The sequence below is a fragment of the Nematostella vectensis genome, chromosome 13 (assembly GCF_932526225.1).
Source record: "Nematostella vectensis chromosome 13, jaNemVect1.1, whole genome shotgun sequence".
NCBI lineage: Eukaryota > Metazoa > Cnidaria > Anthozoa > Actiniaria > Edwardsiidae > Nematostella > Nematostella vectensis.
Window position 1 is genome coordinate 5,574,422 of NC_064046.1, and position 27,348 is coordinate 5,601,769.

Consider the following 27,348-nt stretch of genomic DNA (forward strand, 5'->3'; position numbering starts at 1 on the left):
GCGATTTGCGTCTGCCAATGTGACGTACTTACTTCGAGAATTTACTTTAACGTCGGCCTTGAGGCCCAATGGAAAGGGCGCCTGACTACGGATCAGGAGATTCCAGGTTTGAGTCCTGGCAGGGTCGCTGATTTTTGCCTCGTGTTTTTTTTCTTATAGTTATTATTTCGATTATTTTGAGTCGTTCTTTTGAATCGGCGATTTGCGTCTGCCAACGTGATGTACTAAGTTCGAAATACTATGTCAACGTCGGCCTTGTGGCCCAATGGATAAGGCGCCTGACTACGGATCAGGAGATTCGAGGTTAGAGTCGTGGCAGGGTCTCTGATTTATACTTCCTTCTTTTCTATCCTGATCCTCGGCATAAAAATTTTACTCCTGGCGATTTGCGTCTGCCAATGGGACGTACTAAATTCGAGAATTTACTTTAACGTCGGCCTTGTGGCCCAATGGATAAGGCGCCTGACCTCGGATCAGGAGATTCCAGGTTCTAGTCCTGGCAGGGTCGCTGAATTTTGCCTCGTTCTTTTGAATCGGCGATTTGCGTCTGCCAACGTTATGTACTAAGTTCGAAATACTACGTCAACGTCGGCCTTGGGGCCCAATGGATAAGGCGCCTGACTACGGATCAAGAGATTCCATGTTCGAGTCCTGGCAGGGTCGCTGATTTTTGCCTCCTTCTTTTGAATCGGCGAATTGCGTCTGCCAACGTAATGTACTATATTCGAAATTCTACGTCAACATCGGCCTTGTGGCCCAATGGATTAGGCGCCTGACTACGGATCAGGAGATTCCAGGTTCGAGTCCTGCAAGGGTAGCTGATTTTTTTACTCCTTCTTTTGAATCGGCGATTTGCGTCTGCCAACGTGATGTACTAAGTTCGAAATACTATGTCAACATCGGCCTTGTGGCCCAATGGATAAGGCGCCTGACTACGGATCAGGAGATTCCAGGTTCGAGTCCTGGCAGGGTCGCTGATTTTTTGACTAGTTGTTTTGAATCGGCGATTTGCGTCTGCCAACGTGATGTACTAAGTTCGGAATTTTACGTCAATGTCGGACTTCTGGCCCAATGGATAAGGCGCCTGACTACGGATCAGGAGATTCCAGGTTCGAGTCCTGGCAGGGTCGCTGCTTTTTTACTCGTTCTTTTGAATCGTCGATTTGCGTCTGCCAACGTGATGTACTAAGTTCGAAATACTACGTCAACGTCGGACTTCTGGCCCAATGGATAAGGCGCCTGACTACGGATCAGCAGATTCCAGGTTCGAGTCCTGACAGGGTCGCTGATTTTTGCCTCCTTCTTTTGAATCGGCGAATTGCGTCTGCCAACGTAATTTACTAAGTTCGAAATACTACGTCAACATCGGCCTTGTGGCCCAATTGATAAGGCGCCTGACTACGGATTAGGAGATTCTAGGTTTGAGTCCTGACAGGATTGCTAATTTTTGCTTCCTTCTTCTTAATCGTGATAATTTTGTTAGCTGTTCGTTTTTTCTATGATGTAGTGTATAATTTTTCTTGTTCGAATCCCGCCAGGGTCCCTGTCTTTGCATAATATTTGATGTCAACGCTATTTGTTTCACGCGAGGTGATTTACCTATTCCAAAATTACAACATTAATTCCAGCCCTGTGGCCCAATATATACGACGCCTGACTACGGATCAGGAGATTCCGTAACATCAGCCCTATGGCCCAATGGATAAGTCGCCTGATTAGGGATCAGGAGATTCGAGGTTAGTGTCCTGGCAGGGTCTCTGATTTTTGCTTCCTTCTTTTCTATCCTGATCCTTGGCATAAAAAGTTTACTCCTGGCGATTTGCGTCTGCCAATGTGACGTACTAACTTCGAGAATTTACTTTAACGTCGGCCTTGAGGCCCAATGGAAAGGGCGCCTGACTACGGATCAGGAGGTTCCAGGTTTGAGTCCTGGCAGGGTCGCTGATTTTTGCCTCGTGTTTTTTTTCTTATAGTTATTATTTCGATTATTTTGAGTCGATCTTTTGAATCGGCGATTTGCGTCTGCCAACGTGATGTACTAAGTTCGAAATACTATGTCAACGTCGGCCTTGTGGCCCAATGGATAAGGCGTCTGACTACGGATCAGCAGATTCCAGGTTCGAGTCCTGGCAGGGTCGCTGATTTGTGCCTCCTTCTTTTGAATCGGCGAATTGCGTCTGCCAACGTAATGTACTAAAATCGAAACACTACGTCAACATCGGCCTTGTGGCCCAATGGATAAGGCGCCTGACTACGGATCAGGAGATTCCAGGTTCGAGTCCTGGCAGGGTCGCTGATTTTTGTCTCGTTCTTTTGAATCGGCGATTTGGGTCTGCCAACGTGATGTACTAAGTTCGAAATACTACGTCAACGTCGGACTTCTGGCCCAATGGATAAGGCGCCTGACCACGGATCAGGAGATTCCAGGTTCGAGTCCTGGCAGGGTCGCTGATTTTTGCCTCCTTCTTTTGAATCGGCGAATTGCGTCTGCCAACGTATATTACTAAGTTCGAAATACTACGTCGACATCGGCCTTGTGGCCCAATGGATAAGGCGCCTGACTACGGATCAGGAGATTCTAGGTTCGATTCCTGGCAGGATCGCTGATTTTTGCTTCCTTCTTCTTAATCGTGATAATTTTGTTTGCTGTTCGTCTTTTCTATGATGTAGTGTATAATTTTCCTTATTCGAGTCCCGGCAGGTTCCCTGTCTTTGCATAATATTTGATGTTAACGCTATTTGTTTCACGCGAGGTGATTTACTTATTCCAAAATTACAACATTAATTCCAGCCCTGTGGCCCAATATATACGACGCCTGACTACGGATCAGGAGATTCCGTAACATCAGCCCTATGGCCCAATGGATAAGTCGCCTGATTAGGGATCAGGAGATTCGAGGTTAGTGTCCTGGCAGGGTCTCTGATTTTTGCTTCCTTCTTTTCTATCCTGATCCTTGGCATAAAAAGTTTACTCCTGGCGATTTGCGTCTGCCAATGTGACGTACTAACTTCGAGAATTTACTTTAACGTCGGCCTTGAGGCCCAATGGAAAGGGCGCCTGACTACGGATCAGGAGGTTCCAGGTTTGAGTCCTGGCAGGGTCGCTGATTTTTGCCTCGTGTTTTTTTTCTTATAGTTATTATTTCGATTATTTTGAGTCGATCTTTTGAATCGGCGATTTGCGTCTGCCAACGTGATGTACTAAGTTTGAAATACTATGTCAACGTCGGCCTTGTGGCCCAATGGATAAGGCGTCTGACTACGGATCAGCAGATTCCAGGTTCGAGTCCTGGCAGGGTCGCTGATTTGTGCCTCCTTCTTTTGAATCGGCGAATTGCGTCTGCCAACGTAATGTACTAAAATCGAAACACTACGTCAACATCGGCCTTGTGGCCCAATGGATAAGGCGCCTGACTACGGATCAGGAGATTCCAGGTTCGAGTCCTGGCAGGGTCGCTGATTTTTGTCTCGTTCTTTTGAATCGGCGATTTGGGTCTGCCAACGTGATGTACTAAGTTCGAAATACTACGTCAACGTCGGACTTCTGGCCCAATGGATAAGGCGCCTGACCACGGATCAGGAGATTCCAGGTTCGAGTCCTGGCAGGGTCGCTGATTTTTGCCTCCTTCTTTTGAATCGGCGAATTGCGTCTGCCAACGTATATTACTAAGTTCGAAATACTACGTCGACATCGGCCTTGTTGCCCAATGGATAAGGCGCCTGACTACGGATCAGGAGATTCTAGGTTCGATTCCTGGCAGGATCGCTGATTTTTGCTTCCTTCTTCTTAATCGTGATAATTTTGTTTGCTGTTCGTCTTTTCTATGATGTAGTGTATAATTTTCCTTATTCGAGTCTCGGCAGGGTCCCTGTCTTTGCATAATATTTGATGTTAACGCTATTTGTTTCACGCGAGGTGATTTACTTATTCCAAAATTACAACATTAACCTCAGCCCTGTGGCCCAATATAAACGACGCCTGACTACGGATCAGGAGATTCCGTAACATCAGCCCTATGGCCCAATGGATAAGTCGCCTGAATAGGGATCAGGAGATTTGAGGTTAGAGTCCTGGCAGGGTCTCTGATTTTTTCTTCCTTCTTTTCTATCCTGATCCTTGGCATAATAATTTTACTCCTGGCGATTTGCGTCTGGCAATGTGACGTACTAAGTTCGAAATACTATTTTAACGTCGGCCTTGTGGCCCAATGGATAAGGCGCCTGACTACGGATCAGGAGATTCGAGGTTAGAGTCGTGGCAGGGTCTCTGATTTTTACTTCCTTCTTTTCTATCCTGATCCTCGGCATAAAAATTTTACTCCTGGCGATTTGCGTCTGCCAATGGGACGTACTAAATTCGAGAATTTACTTTAACGTCGGCCTTGTGGCCCAATGGATAAGGCGCCTGACCTCGGATCAGGAGATTCCAGGTTCGAGTGCTGGCAGGGTCGCTGATTTTTGCCTCGTTCTTTTGAATCGGCGATTTGCGTCTGCCAACGTGATGTAATAAGTTCGAAATACTACGTCAACGTCGGCCTTGTGGCCCAATAGATAAGGCGCCTGACTACGGATCAGGAGATTCCAGGTTCGAGTCCTGGCAGGGTCGCTGATTTTTGCCTCCTTCTTTTGAATCGGCGAATTGCGTCTGCCAACGTAATGTACTATATTCGAAATTCTACTTCAACATCGGCCTTGTGGCCCAATGGATAATGCGCCTGACTACGGATCAGGAGATTCCAGGTTCGAGTCCTGGCAGGGTAGCTGATTTTTTACTCGTTCTTTTGAATCGGCGATTTGCGTCTGCCAACGTGATGTACTAAGTTCGAAATACTATGTCAACATCGGCCTTGTGGCCCAATGGATAAGGCGCCTGACTACGGATCAGGAGATTCCAGGTTCGAGTCCTGGCAGGGTCGCTGATTTTTTTACTCGTTCTTTTGAATCGTCGATTTGCGTCTGCCAACGTGATGTACTAAGTTCGAAATACTACGTCAACGTCGGACTTCTGGCCCAATGGATAAGGCGCCTGACTACGGATCAGGAGATTCCAGGTTCGAGTCCTGACAGGGTCGCTGATTTTTGCCTCCTTCTTTTGAATCAGCGAATTGCGTCTGCCAACGTAATTTACCAAGTTCGAAATACTACGTCAACATCGGCCTTGTGGCCCAATTGATAAGGCGCCTGACTACGGATTAGGAGATTCTAGGTTTGAGTCCTGACAGGATTGCTAATTTTTGCTTCCTTCTTCTTAATCGTGATAATTTTGTTAGCTGTTCGTTTTTTCTATGATGTAGTGTATAATTTTTCTTGTTCGAATCCCGCCAGGGTACCTGTCTTTGCATAATATTTGATGTCAACGCTATTTGTTTCACGCGAGGTGATTTACTTATTCCAAAATTACAACATTAATTCCAGCCCTGTGGCCCAATATATACGACGCCTGACTACGGATCAGGAGATTCCGTAACATCAGCCCTATGGCCCAATGGATAAGTCGCATGATTAGGGATCAGGAGATTCGAGGTTAGTGTCCTGGCAGGGTCTCTGATTTTTGCTTCCTTCTTTTCTATCCTGATCCTTGGCATAAAAAGTTTACTCCTGGCGATTTGCGTCTGCCAATGTGACGTACTAACTTCGAGAATTTACTTTAACGTCGGCCTTGAGGCCCAATGGAAAGGGCGCCTGACTACGGATCAGGAGATTCCAGGTTCGAGTGCTGGCAGGGTCGCTGATTTTTGCCTCGTTCTTTTGAATCGGCGATTTGCGTCTGCCAACGTGATGTACTAAGTTCGAAATACTACGTCAACGTCGGCCTTGTGGCCCAATAGATAAGGCGCCTGACTACGGATCAGGAGATTCCAGGTTCGAGTCCTGGCAGGGTCGCTGATTTTTGCCTCCTTCTTTTGAATCGGCGAATTGCGTCTGCCAACGTAATGTACTATATTCGAAATTCTACGTCAACATCGGCCTTGTGGCCCAATGGATAATGCGCCTGACTACGGATCAGGAGATTCCAGGTTCGAGTCCTGGCAGGGTAGCTGATTTTTTTACTCGTTCTTTTGAATCGGCGATTTGCGTCTGCCAACGTGATGTACTAAGTTCGAAATACTATGTCAACATCGGCCTTGTGGCCCAATGGATAAGGCGCCTGACTACGGATCAGGAGATTCCAGGTTCGAGTCCTGGCAGGGTCGCTGATTTTTTTACTCGTTCTTTTGAATCGACGATTTGGGTCTGCCAACGTGATGTACTAAGTTCGAAATACTACGTCAACGTCGGACTTCTGGCCCAATGGATAAGGTGCCTGACCACGGATCAGGAGATTCCAGGTTCGAGTCCTAGCAAGGTCGCTGATTTTTGCCTCCTTCTTTTGAATCGGCGAATAGCGTCTGCCAACGTATATTACTAAGTTCGAAATACTACGTCGACATCGGCCTTGTTGCCCAATGGATAAGGCGCCTGACTACGGATCAGGAGATTCTAGGTTCGATTCCTGGCAGGATCGCTGATTTTTGCTTCCTTCTTCTTAATCGTGATAATTTTGTTTGCTGTTCGTCTTTTCTATGATGTAGTGTATAATTTTCCTTATTCGAGTCCCGCCAGGGTCCCTGTCTTTGCATAATATTTGATGTCAACGCTATTTGTTTCACGCGAGGTGATTTACTTATTCCAAAATTACAACATTAATTCCAGCCCTGTGGCCCAATATATACGACGCCTGACTACGGATCAGGAGATTCCGTAACATCAGCCCTATGGCCCAATGGATAAGTCGCCTGATTAGGGATCAGGAGATTCGAGGTTAGTGTCCTGGCAGGGTCTCTGATTTTTGATTCCTTCTTTTCTATCCTGATCCTTGGCATAAAAAGTTTACTCCTGGCAATTTGCGTCTGCCAATGTGACGTACTAACTTCGAGAATTTACTTTAACGTCGGCCTTGAGGCCCAATGGAAAGGGCGCCTGACTACGGATCAGGAGATTCCAGGTTTGAGTCCTGGCAGGGTCGCTGATTTTTGCCTCGTGTTTTTTTTCTTATAGTTATTATTTCGATTATTTTGAGTCGTTCTTTTGAATCAGCGATTTGCGTCTGCCAACGTGATGTACTAAGTTCGAAATACTATGTCAACGTCGGCCTTGTGGCCCAGTGGATAAGGCGCCTGACTACGGATCAGGAGATTCGAGGTTAGAGTCGTGGCAGGGTCTCTGATTTATACTTCCTTCTTTTCTATCCTGATCCTCGGCATAAAAATTTTACTCCTGGCGATTTGCGTCTGCCAATGGGACGTACTAAATTCGAGAATTTACTTTAACGTCGGCCTTGTGGCCCAATGGATAAGGCGCCTGACTACGGATCAAGAGATTCCATGTTCGAGTCCTGGCAGGGTCGCTGATTTTTGCCTCCTTTTTTTGAATCGGCGAATTGCGTCTGCCAACGTAATGTACTATATTCGAAATTCTACGTCAACATCGGCCTTGTGGCCCAATGGATTAGGCGCCTGACTACGGATCAGGAGATTCCAGGTTCGAGTCCTGGCAGGGTAGCTGATTTTTTTACTCGTTCTTTTGAATCGGCGATTTGCGTCTGCCAACGTGATGTACTAAGTTCGAAATACTATGTCAACATCGGCCTTGTGGCCCAAAGGATAAGGCGCCTGACTACGGATCAGGAGATTCCAGGTTCGAGTCCTGGCAGGGTCGCTGATTTTTTTACTCGTTCTTTTGAATCGACGATTTGCGTCTGCCAACGTGATGTACTAAGTTCGAAATACTATGTCAACGTCGGCCTTATGGCCCAATGGATTAGGCGTCTGACTACAGATCAGGAGATTCCAGGTTCGAGTCCTGGCAGGGTCGCTGATTTTTGCCTCCATCTTTTGAATCGGCGAATTGCGTCTGCCAACAAAATGTACTAAAATCGGAATACTACGTCAACATCGGCCTTGTGGCCCAATGGATAAGGCGCCTGACTACGGATCAGGAGATTCTAGGTTCGATTCCTGGCAGGATCGCTGATTTTTGCTTCCTTCTTCTTAATCTTGATAATTTTGTTTGCTGTTCGTCTTTTCTATGATGTAGTGTATAATTTTCCTTATTCGAGTCCCGGCAGGGTCCATGTCTTTGCATAATATTTGATGTTAACGCTATTTGTTTCACGCGAGGTGATTTACTTATTCCAAAATTACAACATTAATCTCAGCCCTGTGGCCCAATATAAACGACGCCTGACTACGGATCAGGAGATTCCGTAACATCAGCCCTATGGCCCAATGGATAAGTCGCCTGAATAGGGATCAGGAGATTCGAGGTTAAAGTCCTGGCAGGGTCTCTGATTTTGATTCCTTCTTCTCTATCCTGATCCTTGGCATAATAATTTTACTCCTGGCGATTTGAGTCTGGCAATGTGACGTACTAAGTTCGAGATACTACTTTAACGTCGGCCTTGTGGCCCAATCGATAAGGCGCCTGACTACGGATCAGGAGATTCCAGGTTCGAGTCCTGGCAGGGTCTGTGATTTTTGCTTCCTTCTTTTCTATCCTGATCCTTGGCATAATAATTTTACTCCTGGCGATTTGCGTCTGCCAATGGGACGTACTAAGTTCGAGAATTTACTTCAACGTCGGCCTTGTGGCCCAATGGATAAGGCGCCTGACCTCGGATCAGGAGATTCCAGGTTCGAGTGCTGGCAGGGTCGCTGATTTTTGCCTCGTTCTTTTGAATCGGCGATTTGCGTCTGCCAACGTGATGTACTAAGTTCGAAATACTACGTCAACGTCGGCCTTGTGGCCCAATAGATAAGGCGCGTGACTACGGATCAGGAGATTCCAGGTTCGAGTCCTGGCAGGGTCGCTGATTTTTGCCTCCTTCTTTTGAATCGGCGAATTGTGTCTGCCAACGTAATGTACTATATTCGAAATTCTACGTCAACATCTGCCTTGTGGCCCAATGGATAAGGCGCCTGACTACGGATCAGGAGATTCCAGGTTCGAGTCCTGGCAGGGTTGCTGATTTTTTTACTCGTTCTTTTGAATCGGCGATTTGCGTCTGCCAACGTGATGTACTAAGTTCGAAATACTATGTCAACATCGGCCTTGTGGCCCAATGGATAAGGCGCCTGACTACGGATCAGGAGATTCCAGGTTCGAGTCCTGGCAGGGTCGCTGATTTTTTTACTCGTTCTTTTGAATCGGCGATTTGCGTCTGCCGACGTGATGTACTAAGTTCGAAATACTATGTCAACGTCGGCCTTGTGGCCCAATGGATAAGGCGTCTGACTACGGATCAGGAGATTCCAGGTTCGAGTCCTGGCAGGGTCGCTGATTTTTGCCTCCATCTTTTGAATCGGCGAATTGCGTCTGCCAACGTAATGTACTAAAATCGGAATACTACGTCAACATCGGCCTTGTGGCCCAATGGATAAGGCGCCTGACTACGGATCAGGAGATTCTAGGTTCGATTCCTGGCAGGATCGCTGATTTTTGCTTCCTTCTTCTTAATCGTGATAATTTTGTTTGCTCTTCGTCTTTTCTATGATGTAGTGTATAATTTTCCTTATTCGAGTCCCGGCAGGGTCCATGTCTTTGCATAATATTTGATGTTAACGCTATTTGTTTCACGCGAGGTGATTTACTTATTCCAAAATTACAACATTAATCTCAGCCATGTGGCCCAATATAAACGACGCCTGACTACGGATCAGGAGATTCCGTAACATCAGCCCTATGGCCCAATGGATAAGTCGCCTGAATAGGGATCAGGAGATTCGAGGTTAAAGTCCTGGCAGGGTCTCTGATTTCTGCTTCCTTCTTTTCTATCCTGATCCTTGGCATAAAAATTTTACTCCTGGCGATTTGCGTCTGCCAATGGGACGTACTAAGTTCGAGAATTTACTTCAACGTCGGCCTCGTGGCCCAATGGATAAGGCGCCTGACCTCGGATCAGGAGATTCCAGGTTCGAGTGCTGGCAGGGTCGCTGATTTTTGCCTCGTTCTTTTGAATGGGCGATTTGCGTCTGCTAACGTGATGTACTAAGTTCGAAATACTACGTCAACGTCGGCCTTGTGGCCCAATAGATAAGGCGCCTGACTACGGATCAGGAGATTCCAGGTTCGAGTCCTGGCAGGGTCGCTGATTTTTGCCTCCTTCTTTTGAATCGGCGAATTGTGTCTGCCAACGTAATGTACTATATTCGAAATTCTACGTCAACATCTGCCTTGTGGCCCAATGGATAATGCGCCTGACTACGGATCAGGAGATTCCAGGTTCGAGTCCTGGCAGGGTCGCTGATTTTTTTACTCGTTCTTTTGAATCGGCGATTTGCGTCTGCCAACGTGATGTACTAAGTTCGAAATACTATGTCAACATCGGCCTTGTGGCCCAATGGATAAGGCGCCTGACTACGGATCAGGAGATTCCAGGTTCGAGTCCTGGCAGGGTCGCTGATTTTTTTACTCGTTCTTTTGAATCGGCGATTTGCGTCTGCCGACGTGATGTACTAAGTTCGAAATACTATGTCAACGTCGGCCTTGTGGCCCAATGGATAAGGCGTCTGACTACGGATCAGGAGATTCCAGGTTCGAGTCCTGGCAGGGTCGCTGATTTTTGCCTCCATCTTTTGAATCGGCGAATTGCGTCTGCCAACGTAATGTACTAAAATCGGAATACTACGTCAACATCGGCCTTGTGGCCCAATGGATAAGGCGCCTGACTACGGATCAGGAGATTCTAGGTTCGATTCCTGGCAGGATCGCTGATTTTTGCTTCTTTCTTCTTAATCTTGATAATTTTGTTTGCTGTTCGTCTTTTCTATGATGTAGTGTATAATTTTCCTTATTCGAGTCCCGGCAGGGTCCATGTCTTTGCATAATATTTGATGTTAACGCTATTTGTTTCACGCGAGGTGATTTACTTATTCCAAAATTACAACATTAATCTCAGCCCTGTGGCCCAATATAAACGACGCCTGACTACTGATCAGGAGATTCCGTAACATCAGCCCTATGGCCCAATGGATAAGTCGCCTGAATAGGGATCAGGAGATTCGAGGTTAAAGTCCTGGCAGGGTCTCTGATTTTTGATTACTTCTTCTCTATCCTGATCCTTGGCATAATAATTTTACTCCTGGCGATTTGCGTCTGGCAATGTGACGTACTAAGTTCGAGATACTACTTTAACGTCGGCCTTGTGGCCCAATCGATAAGGCGCCTGACTACGGATCAGGAGATTCCAGGTTCGAGTCCTGGCAGGGTCTCTGATTTTTGCTTCCTTCTTTTCTATCCTGATCCTTGGCATAATAATTTTACTCCTGGCGATTTGCGTCTGCCAATGGGACGTACTAAGTTCGAGAATTTACTTCAACGTCGGCCTTGTGGCCCAATGGATAAGGCGCCTGACCTCGGATCAGGAGATTCCAGGTTCGAGTGCTGGCAGGGTCGCTGATGTTTGCCTCGTTCTTTTGAATCGACGATTTGCGTCTGCCAACGTGATGTACTAAGTTCGAAATACTATGTCAACGTCGGCCTTGTGGCGCAATGGATAAGGCGCCTGACTACGGGTCAGGAGATTCCAGGTTCGAGTCCTGGCAGGGTCGCTGATTTTTGACTAGTTGTTTTGAATCGGCGATTTGCGTCTGCCAACGTGATGTACTAAGTTCGGAATTTTACGTCAATGTCGGACTTCTGGCCCAATGGATAAGGCGCCTGACTACGGATCAGGAGATTCCAGGTTCGAGTCCTGGCAGGGTCGCTGCTTTTTTACTCGTTCTTTTGAATCGTCGATTTGCGTCTGCCAACGTGATGTACTAAGTTCGAAATACTACGTCAACGTCGGACTTCTGGCCCAATGGATAAGGCGCCTGACTACGGATCAGGAGATTCCAGGTTCGAGTCCTGACAGGGTCGCTGATTTTTGCCTCCTTCTTTTGAATCGGCGAATTGCGTCTGCCAACGTAATTTACTAAGTTCGAAATACTACGTCAACATCGGCCTTGTGGCCCAATTGATAAGGCGCCTGACTACGGATTAGGAGATTCTAGGTTTGAATCCTGACAGGATTGCTAATTTTTGCTTCCTTCTTCTTAATCGTGATAATTTTGTTAGCTGTTCGTTTTTTCTATGATGTAGTGTATAATTTTTCTTGTTCGAATCCCGCCAGGGTCCCTGTCTTTGCATAATATTTGATGTCAACGCTATTTGTTTCACGCGAGGTGATTTACCTATTCCAAAATTACAACATTAATTCCAGCCCTGTGGCCCAATATATACGACGCCTGACTACGGATCAGGAGATTCCGTAACATCAGCCCTATGGCCCAATGTATAAGTCGCCTGATTAGGGATCAGGAGATTCGAGGTTAGTGTCCTGGCAGGGTCTCTGATTTTTGCTTCCTTCTTTTCTATCCTGATCCTTGGCATAAAAAGTTTACTCCTGGCTATTTGCGTCTGCCAATGTGACGTACTAACTTCGAGAATTTACTTTAACGTCGGCCTTGAGGCCCAATGGAAAGGGCGCCTGACTACGGATCAGGAGGTTCCAGGTTTGAGTCCTGGCAGGGTCGCTGATTTTTGCCTCGTGTTTTTTTTCTCATAGTTATTATTTCGATTATTTTGAGTCGATCTTTTGAATCGGCGATTTGCGTCTGCCAACGTGATGTACTAAGTTCGAAATACTATGTCAACGTCGGCCTTGTGGCCCAATGGATAAGGCGTCTGACTACGGATCAGCAGATTCCAGGTTCGAGTCCTGGCAGGGTCGCTGATTTGTGCCTCCTTCTTTTGAATCGGCGAATTGCGTCTGCCAACGTAATGTACTAAAATCGAAACACTACGTCAACATCGGCCTTGTGGCCCAATGGATAAGGCGCCTGACTACGGATCAGGAGATTCCAGGTTCGAGTCCTGGCAGGGTCGCTGATTTTTGTCTCGTTCTTTTGAATCGGCGATTTGGGTCTGCCAACGTGATGTACTAAGTTCGAAATACTACGTCAACGTCGGACTTCTGGCCCAATGGATAAGGCGCCTGACCACGGATCAGGAGATTCCAGGTTCGAGTCCTGGCAGGGTCGCTGATTTTTGCCTCCTTCTTTTGAATCGGCGAATTGCGTCTGCCAACGTATATTACTAAGTTCGAAATACTACGTCGACATCGGCCTTGTTGCCCAATGGATAAGGCGCCTGACTACGGATCAGGAGATTCTAGGTTCGATTCCTGGCAGGATCGCTGATTTTTGCTTCCTTCTTCTTAATCGTGATAATTTTGTTTGCTGTTCGTCTTTTCTATGATGTAGTGTATAATTTTCCTTATTCGAGTCTCGGCAGGGTCCCTGTCTTTGCATAATATTTGATGTTAACGCTATTTGTTTCACGCGAGGTGATTTACTTATTCCAAAATTACAACATTAACCTCAGCCCTGTGGCCCAATATAAACGACGCCTGACTACGGATCAGGAGATTCCGTAACATCAGCCCTATGGCCCAATGGATAAGTCGCCTGAATAGGGATCAGGAGATTTGAGGTTAGAGTCCTGGCAGGGTCTCTGATTTTTTCTTCCTTCTTTTCTATCCTGATCCTTGGCATAATAATTTTACTCCTGGCGATTTGCGTCTGGCAATGTGACGTACTAAGTTCGAAATACTATTTTAACGTCGGCCTTGTGGCCCAATGGATAAGGCGCCTGACTACGGATCAGGAGATTCGAGGTTAGAGTCGTGGCAGGGTCTCTGATTTTTACTTCCTTCTTTTCTATCCTGATCCTCGGCATAAAAATTTTACTCCTGGCGATTTGCGTCTGCCAATGGGACGTACTAAATTCGAGAATTTACTTTAACGTCGGCCTTGTGGCCCAATGGATAAGGCGCCTGACCTCGGATCAGGAGATTCCAGGTTCGAGTGCTGGCAGGGTCGCTGATTTTTGCCTCGTTCTTTTGAATCGGCGATTTGCGTCTGCCAACGTGATGTAATAAGTTCGAAATACTACGTCAACGTCGGCCTTGTGGCCCAATAGATAAGGCGCCTGACTACGGATCAGGAGATTCCAGGTTCGAGTCCTGGCAGGGTCGCTGATTTTTGCCTCCTTCTTTTGAATCGGCGAATTGCGTCTGCCAACGTAATGTACTATATTCGAAATTCTACTTCAACATCGGCCTTGTGGCCCAATGGATAATGCGCCTGACTACGGATCAGGAGATTCCAGGTTCGAGTCCTGGCAGGGTAGCTGATTTTTTTACTCGTTCTTTTGAATCGGCGATTTGCGTCTGCCAACGTGATGTACTAAGTTCGAAATACTATGTCAACATCGGCCTTGTGGCCCAATGGATAAGGCGCCTGACTACGGATCAGGAGATTCCAGGTTCGAGTCCTGGCAGGGTCGCTGATTTTTTTACTCGTTCTTTTGAATCGTCGATTTGCGTCTGCCAACGTGATGTACTAAGTTCGAAATACTACGTCAACGTCGGACTTCTGACCCAATGGATAAGGCGCCTGACTACGGATCAGGAGATTCCAGGTTCGAGTCCTGACAGGGTCGCTGATTTTTGCCTCCTTCTTTTGAATCAGCGAATTGCGTCTGCCAACGTAATTTACCAAGTTCGAAATACTACGTCAACATCGGCCTTGTGGCCCAATTGATAAGGCGCCTGACTACGGATTAGGAGATTCTAGGTTTGAGTCCTGACAGGATTGCTAATTTTTGCTTCCTTCTTCTTAATCGTGATAATTTTGTTAGCTGTTCGTATTTTCTATGATGTAGTGTATAATTTTTCTTGTTCGAGTCCCGCCAGGGTACCTGTCTTTGCATAATATTTGATGTCAACGCTATTTGTTTCACGCGAGGTGATTTACTTATTCCAAAATTACAACATTAATTCCAGCCCTGTGGCCCAATATATACGACGCCTGACTACGGATCAGGAGATTCCGTAACATCAGCCCTATGGCCCAATCGATAAGTCGCATGATTAGGGATCAGGAGATTCGAGGTTAGTGTCCTGGCAGGGTCTCTGATTTTTGCTTCCTTCTTTTCTATCCTGATCCTTGGCATAAAAAGTTTACTCCTGGCGATTTGCGTCTGCCAATGTGACGTACTAACTTCGAGAATTTACTTTAACGTCGGCCTTGAGGCCCAATGGAAAGGGCGCCTGACTACGGATCAGGAGATTCCAGGTTTGAGTCCTGGCAGGGTCGCTGATTTTTGCCTCGTGTTTTTTTTCTTATAGTTATTATTTCGATTATTTTGAGTCGTTCTTTTGCATCGGCGATTTGCGTCTGCCAACGTGATGTACTAAGTTCGAAATACTAAGTCAACGTCGGCCTTGTGGCCCAATGGATAAGGCGTCTGACTACGGATCAGCAGATTCCAGGTTCGAGTCCTGGCAGGGTCGCTGATTTGTGCCTCCTTCTTTTGAATCGGCGAATTGCGTCTGCCAACGTAATGTACTAAAATCGAATCACTACGTCAACATCGGCCTTGTGGCCCAATGGATAAGGCGCCTGACCTCGGATCAGGAGATTCCAGGTTCGAGTGCTGGCAGGGTCGCTGATTTTTGCCTCGTTCTTTTGAATCGGCGATTTGGGTCTGCCAACGTGATGTACTAAGTTCGAAATACTACGTCAACGTCGGACTTCTGGCCCAATGGATAAGGCGCCTGACCACGGATCAGGAGATTCCAGGTTCGAGTCCTGGCAGGGTCGCTGATTTTTGCCTCCTTCTTTTGAATCGGCGAATTGCGTCTGCCAACGTATATTACTAAGTTCGAAATACTACGTCGACATCGGCCTTGTTGCCCAATGGATAAGGCGCCTGACTACGGATCAGGAGATTCTAGGTTCGATTCCTGGCAGGATCGCTGATTTTTGCTTCCTTCTTCTTAATCGTGATAATTTTGTTTGCTGTTCGTCTTTTCTATGATGTAGTGTATAATTTTCCTTATTCGAGTCCCGGCAGGTTCCCTGTCTTTGCATAATATTTGATGTTAACGCTATTTGTTTCACGCGAGGTGATTTACTTATTCCAAAATTACAACATTAACCTCAACCCTGTGGCCCAATATAAACGACGCCTGACTACGGATCAGGAGATTCCGTAACATCAGCCCTATGGCCCAATGGATAAGTCGCCTGAATAGGGATCAGGAGATTCGAGGTTAGAGTCCTGGCAGGGTCTCTGATTTTTTCTTTCTTTCTTTTCTATCCTGATCCTTGGCATAATAATTTTACTCCTGGCGATTTGCGTCTGGCAATGTGACGTACTAAGTTCGAAATACTACTTTAACGTCGGCCTTGTGGCCCAATGGATAAGGCGCCTGACTACGGATCAGGAGATTCGAGGTTAGAGTCGTGGCAGGGTCTCTGATTTTTACTTCCTTCTTTTCTATCCTGATCCTCGGCATAAAAATTTTACTCCTGGCGATTTGCGTCTGCCAATGGGACGTACTAAATTCGAGAATTTACTTTAACGTCGGCCTTGTGGCCCAATGGATAAGGCGCCTGACCTCGGATCAGGAGATTCCAGGTTCGAGTGCTGGCAGGGTCGCTGATTTTTGCCTCGTTCTTTTGAATCGGCGATTTGCGTCTGCCAACGTGATGTACTAAGTTCGAAATACTACGTCAACGTCGGCCTTGTGGCCCAATGGATAATGCGCCTGACTACGGATCAGGAGATTCCAGGTTCGAGTCCTGGCAGGGTCGCTGATTTTTGCCTCCTTCTTTTGAATCGGCGAATTGCGTCTGCCAACGTAATGTACTATATTCGAAATTCTACGTCAACATCGGCCTTGTGGCCCAATGGATAATGCGCCTGACTACGGATCAGGAGATTCCAGGTTCGAGTCCTGGCAGGGTAGCTGATTTTTTTACTCGTTCTTTTGAATCGGCGATTTGCGTCTGCCAACGTGATGTACTAAGTTCGAAATACTATGTCAACATCGGCCTTGTGGCCCAATGGATAAGGCGCCTGACTACGGATCAGGAGATTCCAGGTTCGAGTCCTGGCAGGGTCGCTGATTTTTTTACTCGTTCTTTTGAATCGACGATTTGCGTCTGCCAACGTGATGTACTAAGTTCGAAATACTATGTCAACGTCGGCCTTATGGCCCAATGGATTAGGCGTCTGACTACAGATCAGGAGATTCCAGGTTCGAGTCCTGGCAGGGTCGCTGATTTTTGCCTCCATCTTTTGAATCGGCGAATTGCGTCTGCCAACAAAATGTACTAAAATCGGAATACTACGTCAACATCGGCCTTGTGGCCCAATGGATAAGGCGCCTGACTACGGATCAGGAGATTCTAGGTTCGATTCCTGGCAGGATCGCTGATTTTTGCTTCCTTCTTCTTAATCTTGATAATTTTGTTTGCTGTTCGTCTTTTCTATGATGTAGTGTATAATTTTCCTTATTCGAGTCCCGGCAGGGTCCATGTCTTTGCATAATATTTGATGTTAACGCTATTTGTTTCACGCGAGGTGATTTACTTATTCCAAAATTACAACATTAATCTCAGCCCTGTGGCCCAATATAAACGACGCCTGACTACGGATCAGGAGATTCCGTAACATCAGCCCTATGGCCCAATGGATAAGTCGCCTGAATAGGGATCAGGAGATTCGAGGTTAAAGTCCTGGCAGGGTCTCTGATTTTTGATTCCTTCTTCTCTATCCTGATCCTTGGCATAATAATTTTACTCCTGGCGATTTGCGTCTGGCAATGTGACGTACTAAGTTCGAGATACTACTTTAACGTCGGCCTTGTGGCCCAATCGATAAGGCGCCTGACTACGGATCAGGAGATTCCAGGTTCGAGTCCTGGCAGGGTCTCTGATTTTTGCTTCCTTCTTTTCTATCCTGATCCTTGGCATAATAATTTTACTCCTGGCGATTTGCGTCTGCCAATGGGACGTACTAAGTTCGAGAATTTACTTCAACGTCGGCCTTGTGGCCCAATGGATAAGGCGCCTGACCTCGGATCAGGAGATTCCAGGTTCGAGTGCTGGCAGGGTCGCTGATTTTTGCCTCGTTCTTTTGAATCGGCGATTTGCGTCTGCCAACGTGATGTACTAAGTTCGAAATACGACGTCAACGTCGGCCTTGTGGCCCAATAGATAAGGCGCGTGACTACGGATCAGGAGATTCCAGGTTCGAGTCCTGGCAGGGTCACAGATTTTTGCCTCCTTCTTTTGAATCGGCGAATTGCGTCTGCCAACGTAATGTACTATATTCGAAATTCTACGTCAACATCGGCCTTGTGGCCCAATGGATAAGGCGCCTGACTACGGATCAGGAGATTCCAGGTTCGAGTCCTGGCAGGGTCGCTGATTTTATTACTCGTTCTTTTGAATCGGCGATTTGCGTCTGCCAACGTGATGTACTAAGTTCGAAATACTATGTCAACGTCGGCCTTGTGGCGCAATGGATAAGGCGCCTGACTACGGGTCAGGAGATTCCAGGTTCGAGTCCTGGCAGGGTAGCTGATTTTATTACTCGTTCTTTTGAATCGGCGATTTGGGTCTGCCAACGTGATGTACTAAGTTCGAAATACTACGTCAACGTCGGACTTCTGGCCCAATGGATAAGGTGCCTGACCACGGATCAGGAGATTCCAGGTTCGAGTCCTAGCAAGGTCGCTGATTTTTGCCTCCTTCTTTTGAATCGGCGAATAGCGTCTGCCAACGTATATTACTAAGTTCGAAATACTACGTCGACATCGGCCTTGTTGCCCAATGGATAAGGCGCCTGACTACGGATCAGGAGATTCTAGGTTCGATTCCTGGCAGGATCGCTGATTTTTGCTTCCTTCTTCTTAATCGTGATAATTTTGTTTGCTGTTCGTCTTTTCTATGATGTAGTGTATAATTTTCCTTATTCGAGTCCCGCCAGGGTCCCTGTCTTTGCATAATATTTGATGTCAACGCTATTTGTTTCACGCGAGGTGATTTACTTATTCCAAAATTACAACATTAATTCCAGCCCTGTGGCCCAATATATACGACGCCTGACTACGGATCAGGAGATTCCGTAACATCAGCCCTATGGCCCAATGGATAAGTCGCCTGATTAGGGATCAGGAGATTCGAGGTTAGTGTCCTGGCAGGGTCTCTGATTTTTGATTCCTTCTTTTCTATCCTGATCCTTGGCATAAAAAGTTTACTCCTGGCGATTTGCGTCTGCCAATGTGACGTACTAACTTCGAGAATTTACTTTAACGTCGGCCTTGAGGCCCAATGGAAAGGGCGCCTGACTACGGATCAGGAGATTCCAGGTTTGAGTCCTGGCAGGGTCGCTGATTTTTGCCTCGTGTTTTTTTTCTTATAGTTATTATTTCGATTATTTTGAGTCGTTCTTTTGAATCGGCGATTTGCGTCTGCCAACGTGATGTACTAAGTTCGAAATACTATGTCAACGTCGGCCTTGTGGCCCAATGGATAAGGCGCCTGACTACGGATCAGGAGATTCGAGGTTAGAGTCGTGGCAGGGTCTCTGATTTATACTTCCTTCTTTTCTATCCTGATCCTCGGCATAAAAAATTTACTCCTGGCGATTTGCGTCTGCCAATGGGACGTACTAAATTCGAGAATTTACTTTAACGTCGGCCTTGTGGCCCAATGGATAAGGCGCCTGACCTCGGATCAGGAGATTCCAGGTTCTAGTCCTGGCAGGGTCGCTGATTTTTGCCTCGTTCTTTTGAATCGGCGATTTGCGTCTGCCAACGTGATGTACTAAGTTCGAAATACTACGTCAACGTCGGCCTTGGGGCCCAATGGATAAGGCGCCTGACTACGGATCAAGAGATTCCATGTTCGAGTCCTGGCAGGGTCGCTGATTTTTGCCTCCTTCTTTTGAATCGGCGAATTGCGTCTGCCAACGTAATGTACTATATTCGAAATTCTACGTCAACATCGGCCTTGTGGCCCAATGGATTAGGCGCCTGACTACGGATCAGGAGATTCCAGGTTCGAGTCCTGGCAGGGTAGCTGATTTTTTTACTCGTTCTTTTGAATCGGCGATTTGCGTCTGCCAACGTGATGTACTAAGTTCGAAATACTATGTCAACATCGGCCTTGTGGCCCAATGGATAAGGCGCCTGACTACGGATCAGGAGATTCCAGGTTCGAGTCCTGGCAGGGTCGCTGATTTTTTTACTCGTTCTTTTGAATCGACGATTTGCGTCTGCCAACGTGATGTACTAAGTTCGAAATACTATGTCAACGTCGGCTTTATGGCCCAATGGATTAGGCGTCTGACTACAGATCAGGAGATTCCAGGTTCGAGTCCTGGCAGGGTCGCTGATTTTTGCCTCCATCTTTTGAATCGGCGAATTGCGTCTGCCAACAAAATGTACTAAAATCGGAATACTACGTCAACATCGGCCTTGTGGCCCAATGGATAAGGCGCCTGACTACGGATCAGGAGATTCTAGGTTCGATTCCTGGCAGGATCGCTGATTTTTGCTTCCTTCTTCTTAATCTTGATAATTTTGTTTGCTGTTCGTCTTTTCTATGATGTAGTGTATAATTTTCCTTATTCGAGTCCCGGCAGGGTCCATGTCTTTGCATAATATTTGATGTTAACGCTATTTGTTTCACGCGAGGTGATTTACTTATTCCAAAATTACAACATTAATCTCAGCCCTGTGGCCCAATATAAACGACGCCTGACTACGGATCAGGAGATTCCGTAACATCAGCCCTATGGCCCAATGGATAAGTCGCCTGAATAGGGATCAGGAGATTCGAGGTTAAAGTCCTGGCAGGGTCTCTGATTTTTGATTCCTTCTTCTCTATCCTGATCCTTGGCATAATAATTTTACTCCTGGCGATTTGCGTCTGGCAATGTGACGTACTAAGTTCGAGATACTACTTTAACGTCGGCCTTGTGGCCCAATCGATAAGGCGCCTGACTACGGATCAGGAGATTCCAGGTTCGAGTCCTGGCAGGGTCTCTGATTTTTGCTTCCTTCTTTTCTATCCTGATCCTTGGCATAATAATTTTACTCCTGGCGATTTGCGTCTGCCAATGGGACGTACTAAGTTCGAGAATTTACTTCAACGTCGGCCTTGTGGCCCAATGGATAAGGCGCCTGACCTCGGATCAGGAGATTCCAGGTTCGAGTGCTGGCAGGGTCGCTGATTTTTGCCTCGTTCTTTTGAATCGGCGATTTGCGTCTGCCAACGTGATGTACTAAGTTCGAAATACTACGTCAACGTCGGCCTTGTGGCCCAATAGATAAGGCGCGTGACTACGGATCAGGAGATTCCAGGTTCGAGTCCTGGCAGGGTCACAGATTTTTGCCTCCTTCTTTTGAATCGGCGAATTGCGTCTGCCAACGTAATGTACTATATTCGAAATTCTACGTCAACATCGGCCTTGTGGCCCAATGGATAAGGCGCCTGACTACGGATCAGGAGATTCCAGGTTCGAGTCCTGGCAGGGTCGCTGATTTTATTACTCGTTCTTTTGAATCGGCGATTTGCGTCTGCCAACGTGATGTACTAAGTTCGAAATACTATGTCAACGTCGGCCTTGTGGCGCAATGGATAAGGCGCCTGACTACGGGTCAGGAGATTCCAGGTTCGAGTCCTGGCAGGGTAGCTGATTTTATTACTCGTTCTTTTGAATCGGCGATTTGGGTCTGCCAACGTGATGTACTAAGTTCGAAATACTACGTCAACGTCGGACTTCTGGCCCAATGGATAAGGTGCCTGACCACGGATCAGGAGATTCCAGGTTCGAGTCCTAGCAAGGTCGCTGATTTTTGCCTCCTTCTTTTGAATCGGCGAATTGCGTCTGCCAACGTATATTACTAAGTTCGAAATACTACGTCGACATCGGCCTTGTTGCCCAATGGATAAGGCGCCTGACTACGGATCAGGAGATTCTAGGTTCGATTCCTGGCAGGATCGCTGATTTTTGCTTCCTTCTTCTTAATCGTGATAATTTTGTTTGCTGTTCGTCTTTTCTATGATGTAGTGTATAATTTTCCTTATTCGAGTCCCGCCAGGGTCCCTGTCTTTGCATAATATTTGATGTCAACGCTATTTGTTTCACGCGAGGTGATTTACTTATTCCAAAATTACAACATTAATTCCAGCCCTGTGGCCCAATATATACGACGCCTGACTACGGATCAGGAGATTCCGTAACATCAGCCCTATGGCCCAATGGATAAGTCGCCTGATTAGGGATCAGGAGATTCGAGGTTAGTGTCCTGGCAGGGTCTCTGATTTTTGATTCCTTCTTTTCTATCCTGATCCTTGGCATAAAAAGTTTACTCCTGGCGATTTGCGTCTGCCAATGTGACGTACTAACTTCGAGAATTTACTTTAACGTCGGCCTTGAGGCCCAATGGAAAGGGCGCCTGACTACGGATCAGGAGATTCCAGGTTTGAGTCCTGGCAGGGTCGCTGATTTTTGCCTCGTGTTTTTTTTCTTATAGTTATTATTTCGATTATTTTGAGTCGTTCTTTTGAATCGGCGATTTGCGTCTGCCAACGTGATGTACTAAGTTCGAAATACTATGTCAACGTCGGCCTTGTGGCCCAATGGATAAGGCGCCTGACTACGGATCAGGAGATTCGAGGTTAGAGTCGTGGCAGGGTCTCTGATTTATACTTCCTTCTTTTCTATCCTGATCCTCGGCATAAAAAATTTACTCCTGGCGATTTGCGTCTGCCAATGGGACGTACTAAATTCGAGAATTTACTTTAACGTCGGCCTTGTGGCCCAATGGATAAGGCGCCTGACCTCGGATCAGGAGATTCCAGGTTCTAGTCCTGGCAGGGTCGCTGATTTTTGCCTCGTTCTTTTGAATCGGCGATTTGCGTCTGCCAACGTGATGTACTAAGTTCGAAATACTACGTCAACGTCGGCCTTGGGGCCCAATGGATAAGGCGCCTGACTACGGATCAAGAGATTCCATGTTCGAGTCCTGGCAGGGTCGCTGATTTTTGCCTCCTTCTTTTGAATCGGCGAATTGCGTCTGCCAACGTAATGTACTATATTCGAAATTCTACGTCAACATCGGCCTTGTGGCCCAATGGATTAGGCGCCTGACTACGGATCAGGAGATTCCAGGTTCGAGTCCTGGCAGGGTAGCTGATTTTTTTACTCGTTCTTTTGAATCGGCGATTTGCGTCTGCCAACGTGATGTACTAAGTTCGAAATACTATGTCAACATCGGCCTTGTGGCCCAATGGATAAGGCGCCTGACTACGGATCAGGAGATTCCAGGTTCGAGTCCTGGCAGGGTCGCTGATTTTTTTACTCGTTCTTTTGAATCGACGATTTGCGTCTGCCAACGTGATGTACTAAGTTCGAAATACTATGTCAACGTCGGCTTTATGGCCCAATGGATTAGGCGTCTGACTACAGATCAGGAGATTCCAGGTTCGAGTCCTGGCAGGGTCGCTGATTTTTGCCTCCATCTTTTGAATCGGCGAATTGCGTCTGCCAACAAAATGTACTAAAATCGGAATACTACGTCAACATCGGCCTTGTGGCCCAATGGATAAGGCGCCTGACTACGGATCAGGAGATTCTAGGTTCGATTCCTGGCAGGATCGCTGATTTTTGCTTCCTTCTTCTTAATCTTGATAATTTTGTTTGCTGTTCGTCTTTTCTATGATGTAGTGTATAATTTTCCTTATTCGAGTCCCGGCAGGGTCCATGTCTTTGCATAATATTTGATGTTAACGCTATTTGTTTCACGCGAGGTGATTTACTTATTCCAAAATTACAACATTAATCTCAGCCCTGTGGCCCAATATAAACGACGCCTGACTACGGATCAGGAGATTCCGTAACATCAGCCCTATGGCCCAATGGATAAGTCGCCTGAATAGGGATCAGGAGATTCGAGGTTAAAGTCCTGGCAGGGTCTCTGATTTTTGATTCCTTCTTCTCTATCCTGATCCTTGGCATAATAATTTTACTCCTGGCGATTTGCGTCTGGCAATGTGACGTACTAAGTTCGAGATACTACTTTAACGTCGGCCTTGTGGCCCAATCGATAAGGCGCCTGACTACGGATCAGGAGATTCCAGGTTCGAGTCCTGGCAGGGTCTCTGATTTTTGCTTCCTTCTTTTCTATCCTGATCCTTGGCATAATAATTTTACTCCTGGCGATTTGCGTCTGCCAATGGGACGTACTAAGTTCGAGAATTTACTTCAACGTCGGCCTTGTGGCCCAATGGATAAGGCGCCTGACCTCGGATCAGGAGATTCCAGGTTCGAGTGCTGGCAGGGTCGCTGATTTTTGCCTCGTTCTTTTGAATCGGCGATTTGCGTCTGCCAACGTGATGTACTAAGTTCGAAATACTACGTCAACGTCGGCCTTGTGGCCCAATAGATAAGGCGCGTGACTACGGATCAGGAGATTCCAGGTTCGAGTCCTGGCAGGGTCACAGATTTTTGCCTCCTTCTTTTGAATCGGCGAATTGCGTCTGCCAACGTAATGTACTATATTCGAAATTCTACGTCAACATCGGCCTTGTGGCCCAATGGATAAGGCGCCTGACTACGGATCAGGAGATTCCAGGTTCGAGTCCTGGCAGGGTCGCTGATTTTATTACTCGTTCTTTTGAATCGGCGATTTGCGTCTGCCAACGTGATGTACTAAGTTCGAAATACTATGTCAACGTCGGCCTTGTGGCGCAATGGATAAGGCGCCTGACTACGGGTCAGGAGATTCCAGGTTCGAGTCCTGGCAGGGTAGCTGATTTTATTACTCGTTCTTTTGAATCGGCGATTTGGGTCTGCCAACGTGATGTACTAAGTTCGAAATACTACGTCAACGTCGGACTTCTGGCCCAATGGATAAGGTGCCTGACCACGGATCAGGAGATTCCAGGTTCGAGTCCTAGCAAGGTCGCTGATTTTTGCCTCCTTCTTTTGAATCGGCGAATTGCGTCTGCCAACGTATATTACTAAGTTAGAAATACTACGTCGACATCGGCCTTGTTGCCCAATGGATAAGGCGCCTGACTACGGATCAGGAGATTCTAGGTTCGATTCCTGGCAGGATCGCTGATTTTTGCTTCCTTCTTCTTAATCGTGATAATTTTGTTTGCTGTTTGTCTTTTCTATGATGTAGTGTATAATTTTCCTTATTCGAGTCCCGCCAGGGTCCCTGTCTTTGCATAATATTTGATGTCAACGCTATTTGTTTCACGCGAGGTGATTTACTTATTCCAAAATTACAACATTAATTCCAGCCCTGTGGCCCAATATATACGACGCCTGACTACGGATCAGGAGATTCCGTAACATCAGCCCTATGGCCCAATGGATAAGTCGCCTGATTAGGGATCAGGAGATTCGAGGTTAGTGTCCTGGCAGGGTCTCTGATTTTTGATTCCTTCTTTTCTATCCTGATCCTTGGCATAAAAAGTTTACTCCTGGCGATTTGCGTCTGCCAATGTGACGTACTAACTTCGAGAATTTACTTTAACGTCGGCCTTGAGGCCCAATGGAAAGGGCGCTTGACTACGGATCAGGAGATTCCAGGTTTGAGTCCTGGCAGGGTCGCTGATTTTTGCCTCGTGTTTTTTTTCTTATAGTTATTATTTCGATTATTTTGAGTCGTTCTTTTGAATCGGCGATTTGCGTCTGCCAACGTGATGTACTAAGTTCGAAATACTATGTCAACGTCGGCCTTGTGGCCCAATGGATAAGGCGCCTGACTACGGATCAGGAGATTCGAGGTTAGAGTCGTGGCAGGGTCTCTGATTTATACTTCCTTCTTTTCTATCCTGATCCTCGGCATAAAAATTTTACTCCTGGCGATTTGCGTCTGCCAATGGGACGTACTAAATTCGAGAATTTACTTTAACGTCGGCCTTGTGGCCCAATGGATAAGGCGCCTGACCTCGGATCAGGAGATTCCAGGTTCTAGTCCTGGCAGGGTCGCTGATTTTTGCCTCGTTCTTTTGAATCGGCGATTTGCGTCTGCCAACGTGATGTACTAAGTTCGAAATACTACGTCAACGTCGGCCTTGGGGCCCAATGGATAAGGCGCCTGACTACGGATCAAGAGATTCCATGTTCGAGTCCTGGCAGGGTCGCTGATTTTTGCCTCCTTCTTTTGAATCGGCGAATTGCGTCTGCCAACGTAATGTACTATATTCGAAATTCTACGTCAACATCGGCCTTGTGGCCCAATGGATTAGGCGCCTGACTACGGATCAGGAGATTCCAGGTTCGAGTCCTGGCAGGGTAGCTGATTTTTTTACTCGTTCTTTTGAATCGGCGATTTGCGTCTGCCAACGTGATGTACTAAGTTCGAAATACTATGTCAACGTCGGACTTCTGGCCCAATGGATAAGGCGCCTGACCACGGATCAGGAGATTCCAGGTTCGATTCCTGGTGTCTTTTTTATTATATAAAATATAATTTTTCAGGTTCAAGTCCTGGCAGGGTCGCCATCTTTGTATAATACTTTGGGCTATTTGCTTCGGGCAATGTGACGTACTTATGACAAGATTACAACAGTAACCTCGGCCCTGTGGCCCAATGGATAAGTCGCCTGACTACGGATCAGGAGATTCCAGGTTCGAGTCCTGGAAGGGTCGATGACTTTTGCTTACTTGTTTTCTATTGTGATTCTTTCCATGTATTCTACTCATGACGATTTGAGCCTGGAAGTGTGGCATACTAATTTTAAAATATTACTATAACATCGGCCTTATGGCCCAATGGATAAGTTGCCTGATAACGATTCAGGAGATTCCAATGTTCGAGTCCTGGTATCTTTTTTATGATATAAAATATAAATTTTCATGTTCAAGTCCTGGCAGGGTCGCCATCTCTGTATAATACTTTGGGCTATTTGCTTCGGGCAATGTGACGTACTTATGACAAGATTACAACAGTAACCTCGGCCCTGTGGCCCAATGGATAATTGGCCTGACTACGGATCAGGAGATTCGAGGTTAGAGTCCTGGCAGGGTCTCTGATTTTTGCTTCCTTGTTTTCTATCCTGATCCTTTGCATAATATTCTACTCCTGTCGATTTTTGTCTGCCAATGTGGCGTACTAAGTTCGAAATACTACTTCAACGTCGGCCTTGAGGCACAATTAATAAGGCGCCTGAGTACGGATCAGGACATTCCAGGTTCGAGTCCTGGCAGGGTCGCTGGTTTTTGCTTCCCTGTTTTGAATCGGCGATTTGCGTTTGCCAACGTGATGTACTAAGCCCGAAATACTACGTAAACGCCGGCTTTGTGGCCCAATGGATAAGTCGCCTGACTACGGATCAGCAGATTCCAGGTTCGAGTCCTGGCAGTGGCGCTTACTTTTGCTTCTTCTTATTTCGTATCGTGATTATTTCGATTTCTGGTGGTCTTTTCTATGATGTAAAGTATAAT

The 27,348-nt window shown here is 46.6% G+C and overlaps 34 non-coding genes across 34 annotated transcripts; all 34 read left to right on the plus strand.

Annotated features, from left to right (window-relative positions):
* The first annotated feature begins 435 nt into the window (after positions 1-435).
* On the plus strand, positions 436-508 carry Trnar-ucg. Its single transcript has one exon. It is a non-coding gene; the product is annotated as a tRNA-Arg (tRNA).
* Positions 509-901: 393 nt separating this feature from the next.
* Trnar-acg lies at positions 902-974 on the plus strand. The gene has a single exon. It is a non-coding gene; the product is annotated as a tRNA-Arg (tRNA).
* Positions 975-2,220: 1,246 nt separating this feature from the next.
* Trnar-acg lies at positions 2,221-2,293 on the plus strand. Its single transcript has one exon. It is a non-coding gene; the product is annotated as a tRNA-Arg (tRNA).
* A 1,090-nt stretch (positions 2,294-3,383) lies between these two features.
* On the plus strand, positions 3,384-3,456 carry Trnar-acg. The gene has a single exon. It is a non-coding gene; the product is annotated as a tRNA-Arg (tRNA).
* Positions 3,457-4,378: 922 nt separating this feature from the next.
* On the plus strand, positions 4,379-4,451 carry Trnar-ucg. The gene has a single exon. It is a non-coding gene; the product is annotated as a tRNA-Arg (tRNA).
* Positions 4,452-4,843: 392 nt separating this feature from the next.
* On the plus strand, positions 4,844-4,916 carry Trnar-acg. The gene has a single exon. It is a non-coding gene; the product is annotated as a tRNA-Arg (tRNA).
* A 1,205-nt stretch (positions 4,917-6,121) lies between these two features.
* Positions 6,122-6,194, plus strand: Trnar-acg. The gene has a single exon. It is a non-coding gene; the product is annotated as a tRNA-Arg (tRNA).
* Positions 6,195-7,781: 1,587 nt separating this feature from the next.
* Trnac-aca lies at positions 7,782-7,854 on the plus strand. The gene has a single exon. It is a non-coding gene; the product is annotated as a tRNA-Cys (tRNA).
* A 766-nt stretch (positions 7,855-8,620) lies between these two features.
* Trnar-ucg lies at positions 8,621-8,693 on the plus strand. The gene has a single exon. It is a non-coding gene; the product is annotated as a tRNA-Arg (tRNA).
* Positions 8,694-9,086: 393 nt separating this feature from the next.
* Positions 9,087-9,159, plus strand: Trnar-acg. The gene has a single exon. It is a non-coding gene; the product is annotated as a tRNA-Arg (tRNA).
* Positions 9,160-9,242: 83 nt separating this feature from the next.
* On the plus strand, positions 9,243-9,315 carry Trnar-acg. The gene has a single exon. It is a non-coding gene; the product is annotated as a tRNA-Arg (tRNA).
* Positions 9,316-10,364: 1,049 nt separating this feature from the next.
* Trnar-acg lies at positions 10,365-10,437 on the plus strand. The gene has a single exon. It is a non-coding gene; the product is annotated as a tRNA-Arg (tRNA).
* Positions 10,438-10,520: 83 nt separating this feature from the next.
* On the plus strand, positions 10,521-10,593 carry Trnar-acg. Its single transcript has one exon. It is a non-coding gene; the product is annotated as a tRNA-Arg (tRNA).
* Positions 10,594-11,360: 767 nt separating this feature from the next.
* Trnar-ucg lies at positions 11,361-11,433 on the plus strand. The gene has a single exon. It is a non-coding gene; the product is annotated as a tRNA-Arg (tRNA).
* A 1,400-nt stretch (positions 11,434-12,833) lies between these two features.
* On the plus strand, positions 12,834-12,906 carry Trnar-acg. Its single transcript has one exon. It is a non-coding gene; the product is annotated as a tRNA-Arg (tRNA).
* A 922-nt stretch (positions 12,907-13,828) lies between these two features.
* Trnar-ucg lies at positions 13,829-13,901 on the plus strand. Its single transcript has one exon. It is a non-coding gene; the product is annotated as a tRNA-Arg (tRNA).
* A 393-nt stretch (positions 13,902-14,294) lies between these two features.
* On the plus strand, positions 14,295-14,367 carry Trnar-acg. Its single transcript has one exon. It is a non-coding gene; the product is annotated as a tRNA-Arg (tRNA).
* Positions 14,368-15,458: 1,091 nt separating this feature from the next.
* On the plus strand, positions 15,459-15,531 carry Trnar-ucg. The gene has a single exon. It is a non-coding gene; the product is annotated as a tRNA-Arg (tRNA).
* A 923-nt stretch (positions 15,532-16,454) lies between these two features.
* Positions 16,455-16,527, plus strand: Trnar-ucg. The gene has a single exon. It is a non-coding gene; the product is annotated as a tRNA-Arg (tRNA).
* A 393-nt stretch (positions 16,528-16,920) lies between these two features.
* Positions 16,921-16,993, plus strand: Trnar-acg. Its single transcript has one exon. It is a non-coding gene; the product is annotated as a tRNA-Arg (tRNA).
* An 83-nt stretch (positions 16,994-17,076) lies between these two features.
* Positions 17,077-17,149, plus strand: Trnac-aca. The gene has a single exon. It is a non-coding gene; the product is annotated as a tRNA-Cys (tRNA).
* Positions 17,150-17,916: 767 nt separating this feature from the next.
* On the plus strand, positions 17,917-17,989 carry Trnar-ucg. Its single transcript has one exon. It is a non-coding gene; the product is annotated as a tRNA-Arg (tRNA).
* Positions 17,990-18,226: 237 nt separating this feature from the next.
* Positions 18,227-18,299, plus strand: Trnar-acg. Its single transcript has one exon. It is a non-coding gene; the product is annotated as a tRNA-Arg (tRNA).
* Positions 18,300-19,575: 1,276 nt separating this feature from the next.
* Positions 19,576-19,648, plus strand: Trnar-ucg. The gene has a single exon. It is a non-coding gene; the product is annotated as a tRNA-Arg (tRNA).
* A 393-nt stretch (positions 19,649-20,041) lies between these two features.
* On the plus strand, positions 20,042-20,114 carry Trnar-acg. Its single transcript has one exon. It is a non-coding gene; the product is annotated as a tRNA-Arg (tRNA).
* Positions 20,115-20,197: 83 nt separating this feature from the next.
* Trnac-aca lies at positions 20,198-20,270 on the plus strand. The gene has a single exon. It is a non-coding gene; the product is annotated as a tRNA-Cys (tRNA).
* Positions 20,271-21,037: 767 nt separating this feature from the next.
* On the plus strand, positions 21,038-21,110 carry Trnar-ucg. Its single transcript has one exon. It is a non-coding gene; the product is annotated as a tRNA-Arg (tRNA).
* A 237-nt stretch (positions 21,111-21,347) lies between these two features.
* Positions 21,348-21,420, plus strand: Trnar-acg. The gene has a single exon. It is a non-coding gene; the product is annotated as a tRNA-Arg (tRNA).
* Positions 21,421-22,696: 1,276 nt separating this feature from the next.
* Trnar-ucg lies at positions 22,697-22,769 on the plus strand. Its single transcript has one exon. It is a non-coding gene; the product is annotated as a tRNA-Arg (tRNA).
* A 393-nt stretch (positions 22,770-23,162) lies between these two features.
* On the plus strand, positions 23,163-23,235 carry Trnar-acg. The gene has a single exon. It is a non-coding gene; the product is annotated as a tRNA-Arg (tRNA).
* An 83-nt stretch (positions 23,236-23,318) lies between these two features.
* Positions 23,319-23,391, plus strand: Trnac-aca. Its single transcript has one exon. It is a non-coding gene; the product is annotated as a tRNA-Cys (tRNA).
* Positions 23,392-24,158: 767 nt separating this feature from the next.
* Positions 24,159-24,231, plus strand: Trnar-ucg. Its single transcript has one exon. It is a non-coding gene; the product is annotated as a tRNA-Arg (tRNA).
* A 237-nt stretch (positions 24,232-24,468) lies between these two features.
* Trnar-acg lies at positions 24,469-24,541 on the plus strand. Its single transcript has one exon. It is a non-coding gene; the product is annotated as a tRNA-Arg (tRNA).
* Positions 24,542-25,817: 1,276 nt separating this feature from the next.
* Trnar-ucg lies at positions 25,818-25,890 on the plus strand. Its single transcript has one exon. It is a non-coding gene; the product is annotated as a tRNA-Arg (tRNA).
* Positions 25,891-27,348: the final 1,458 nt, after the last annotated feature.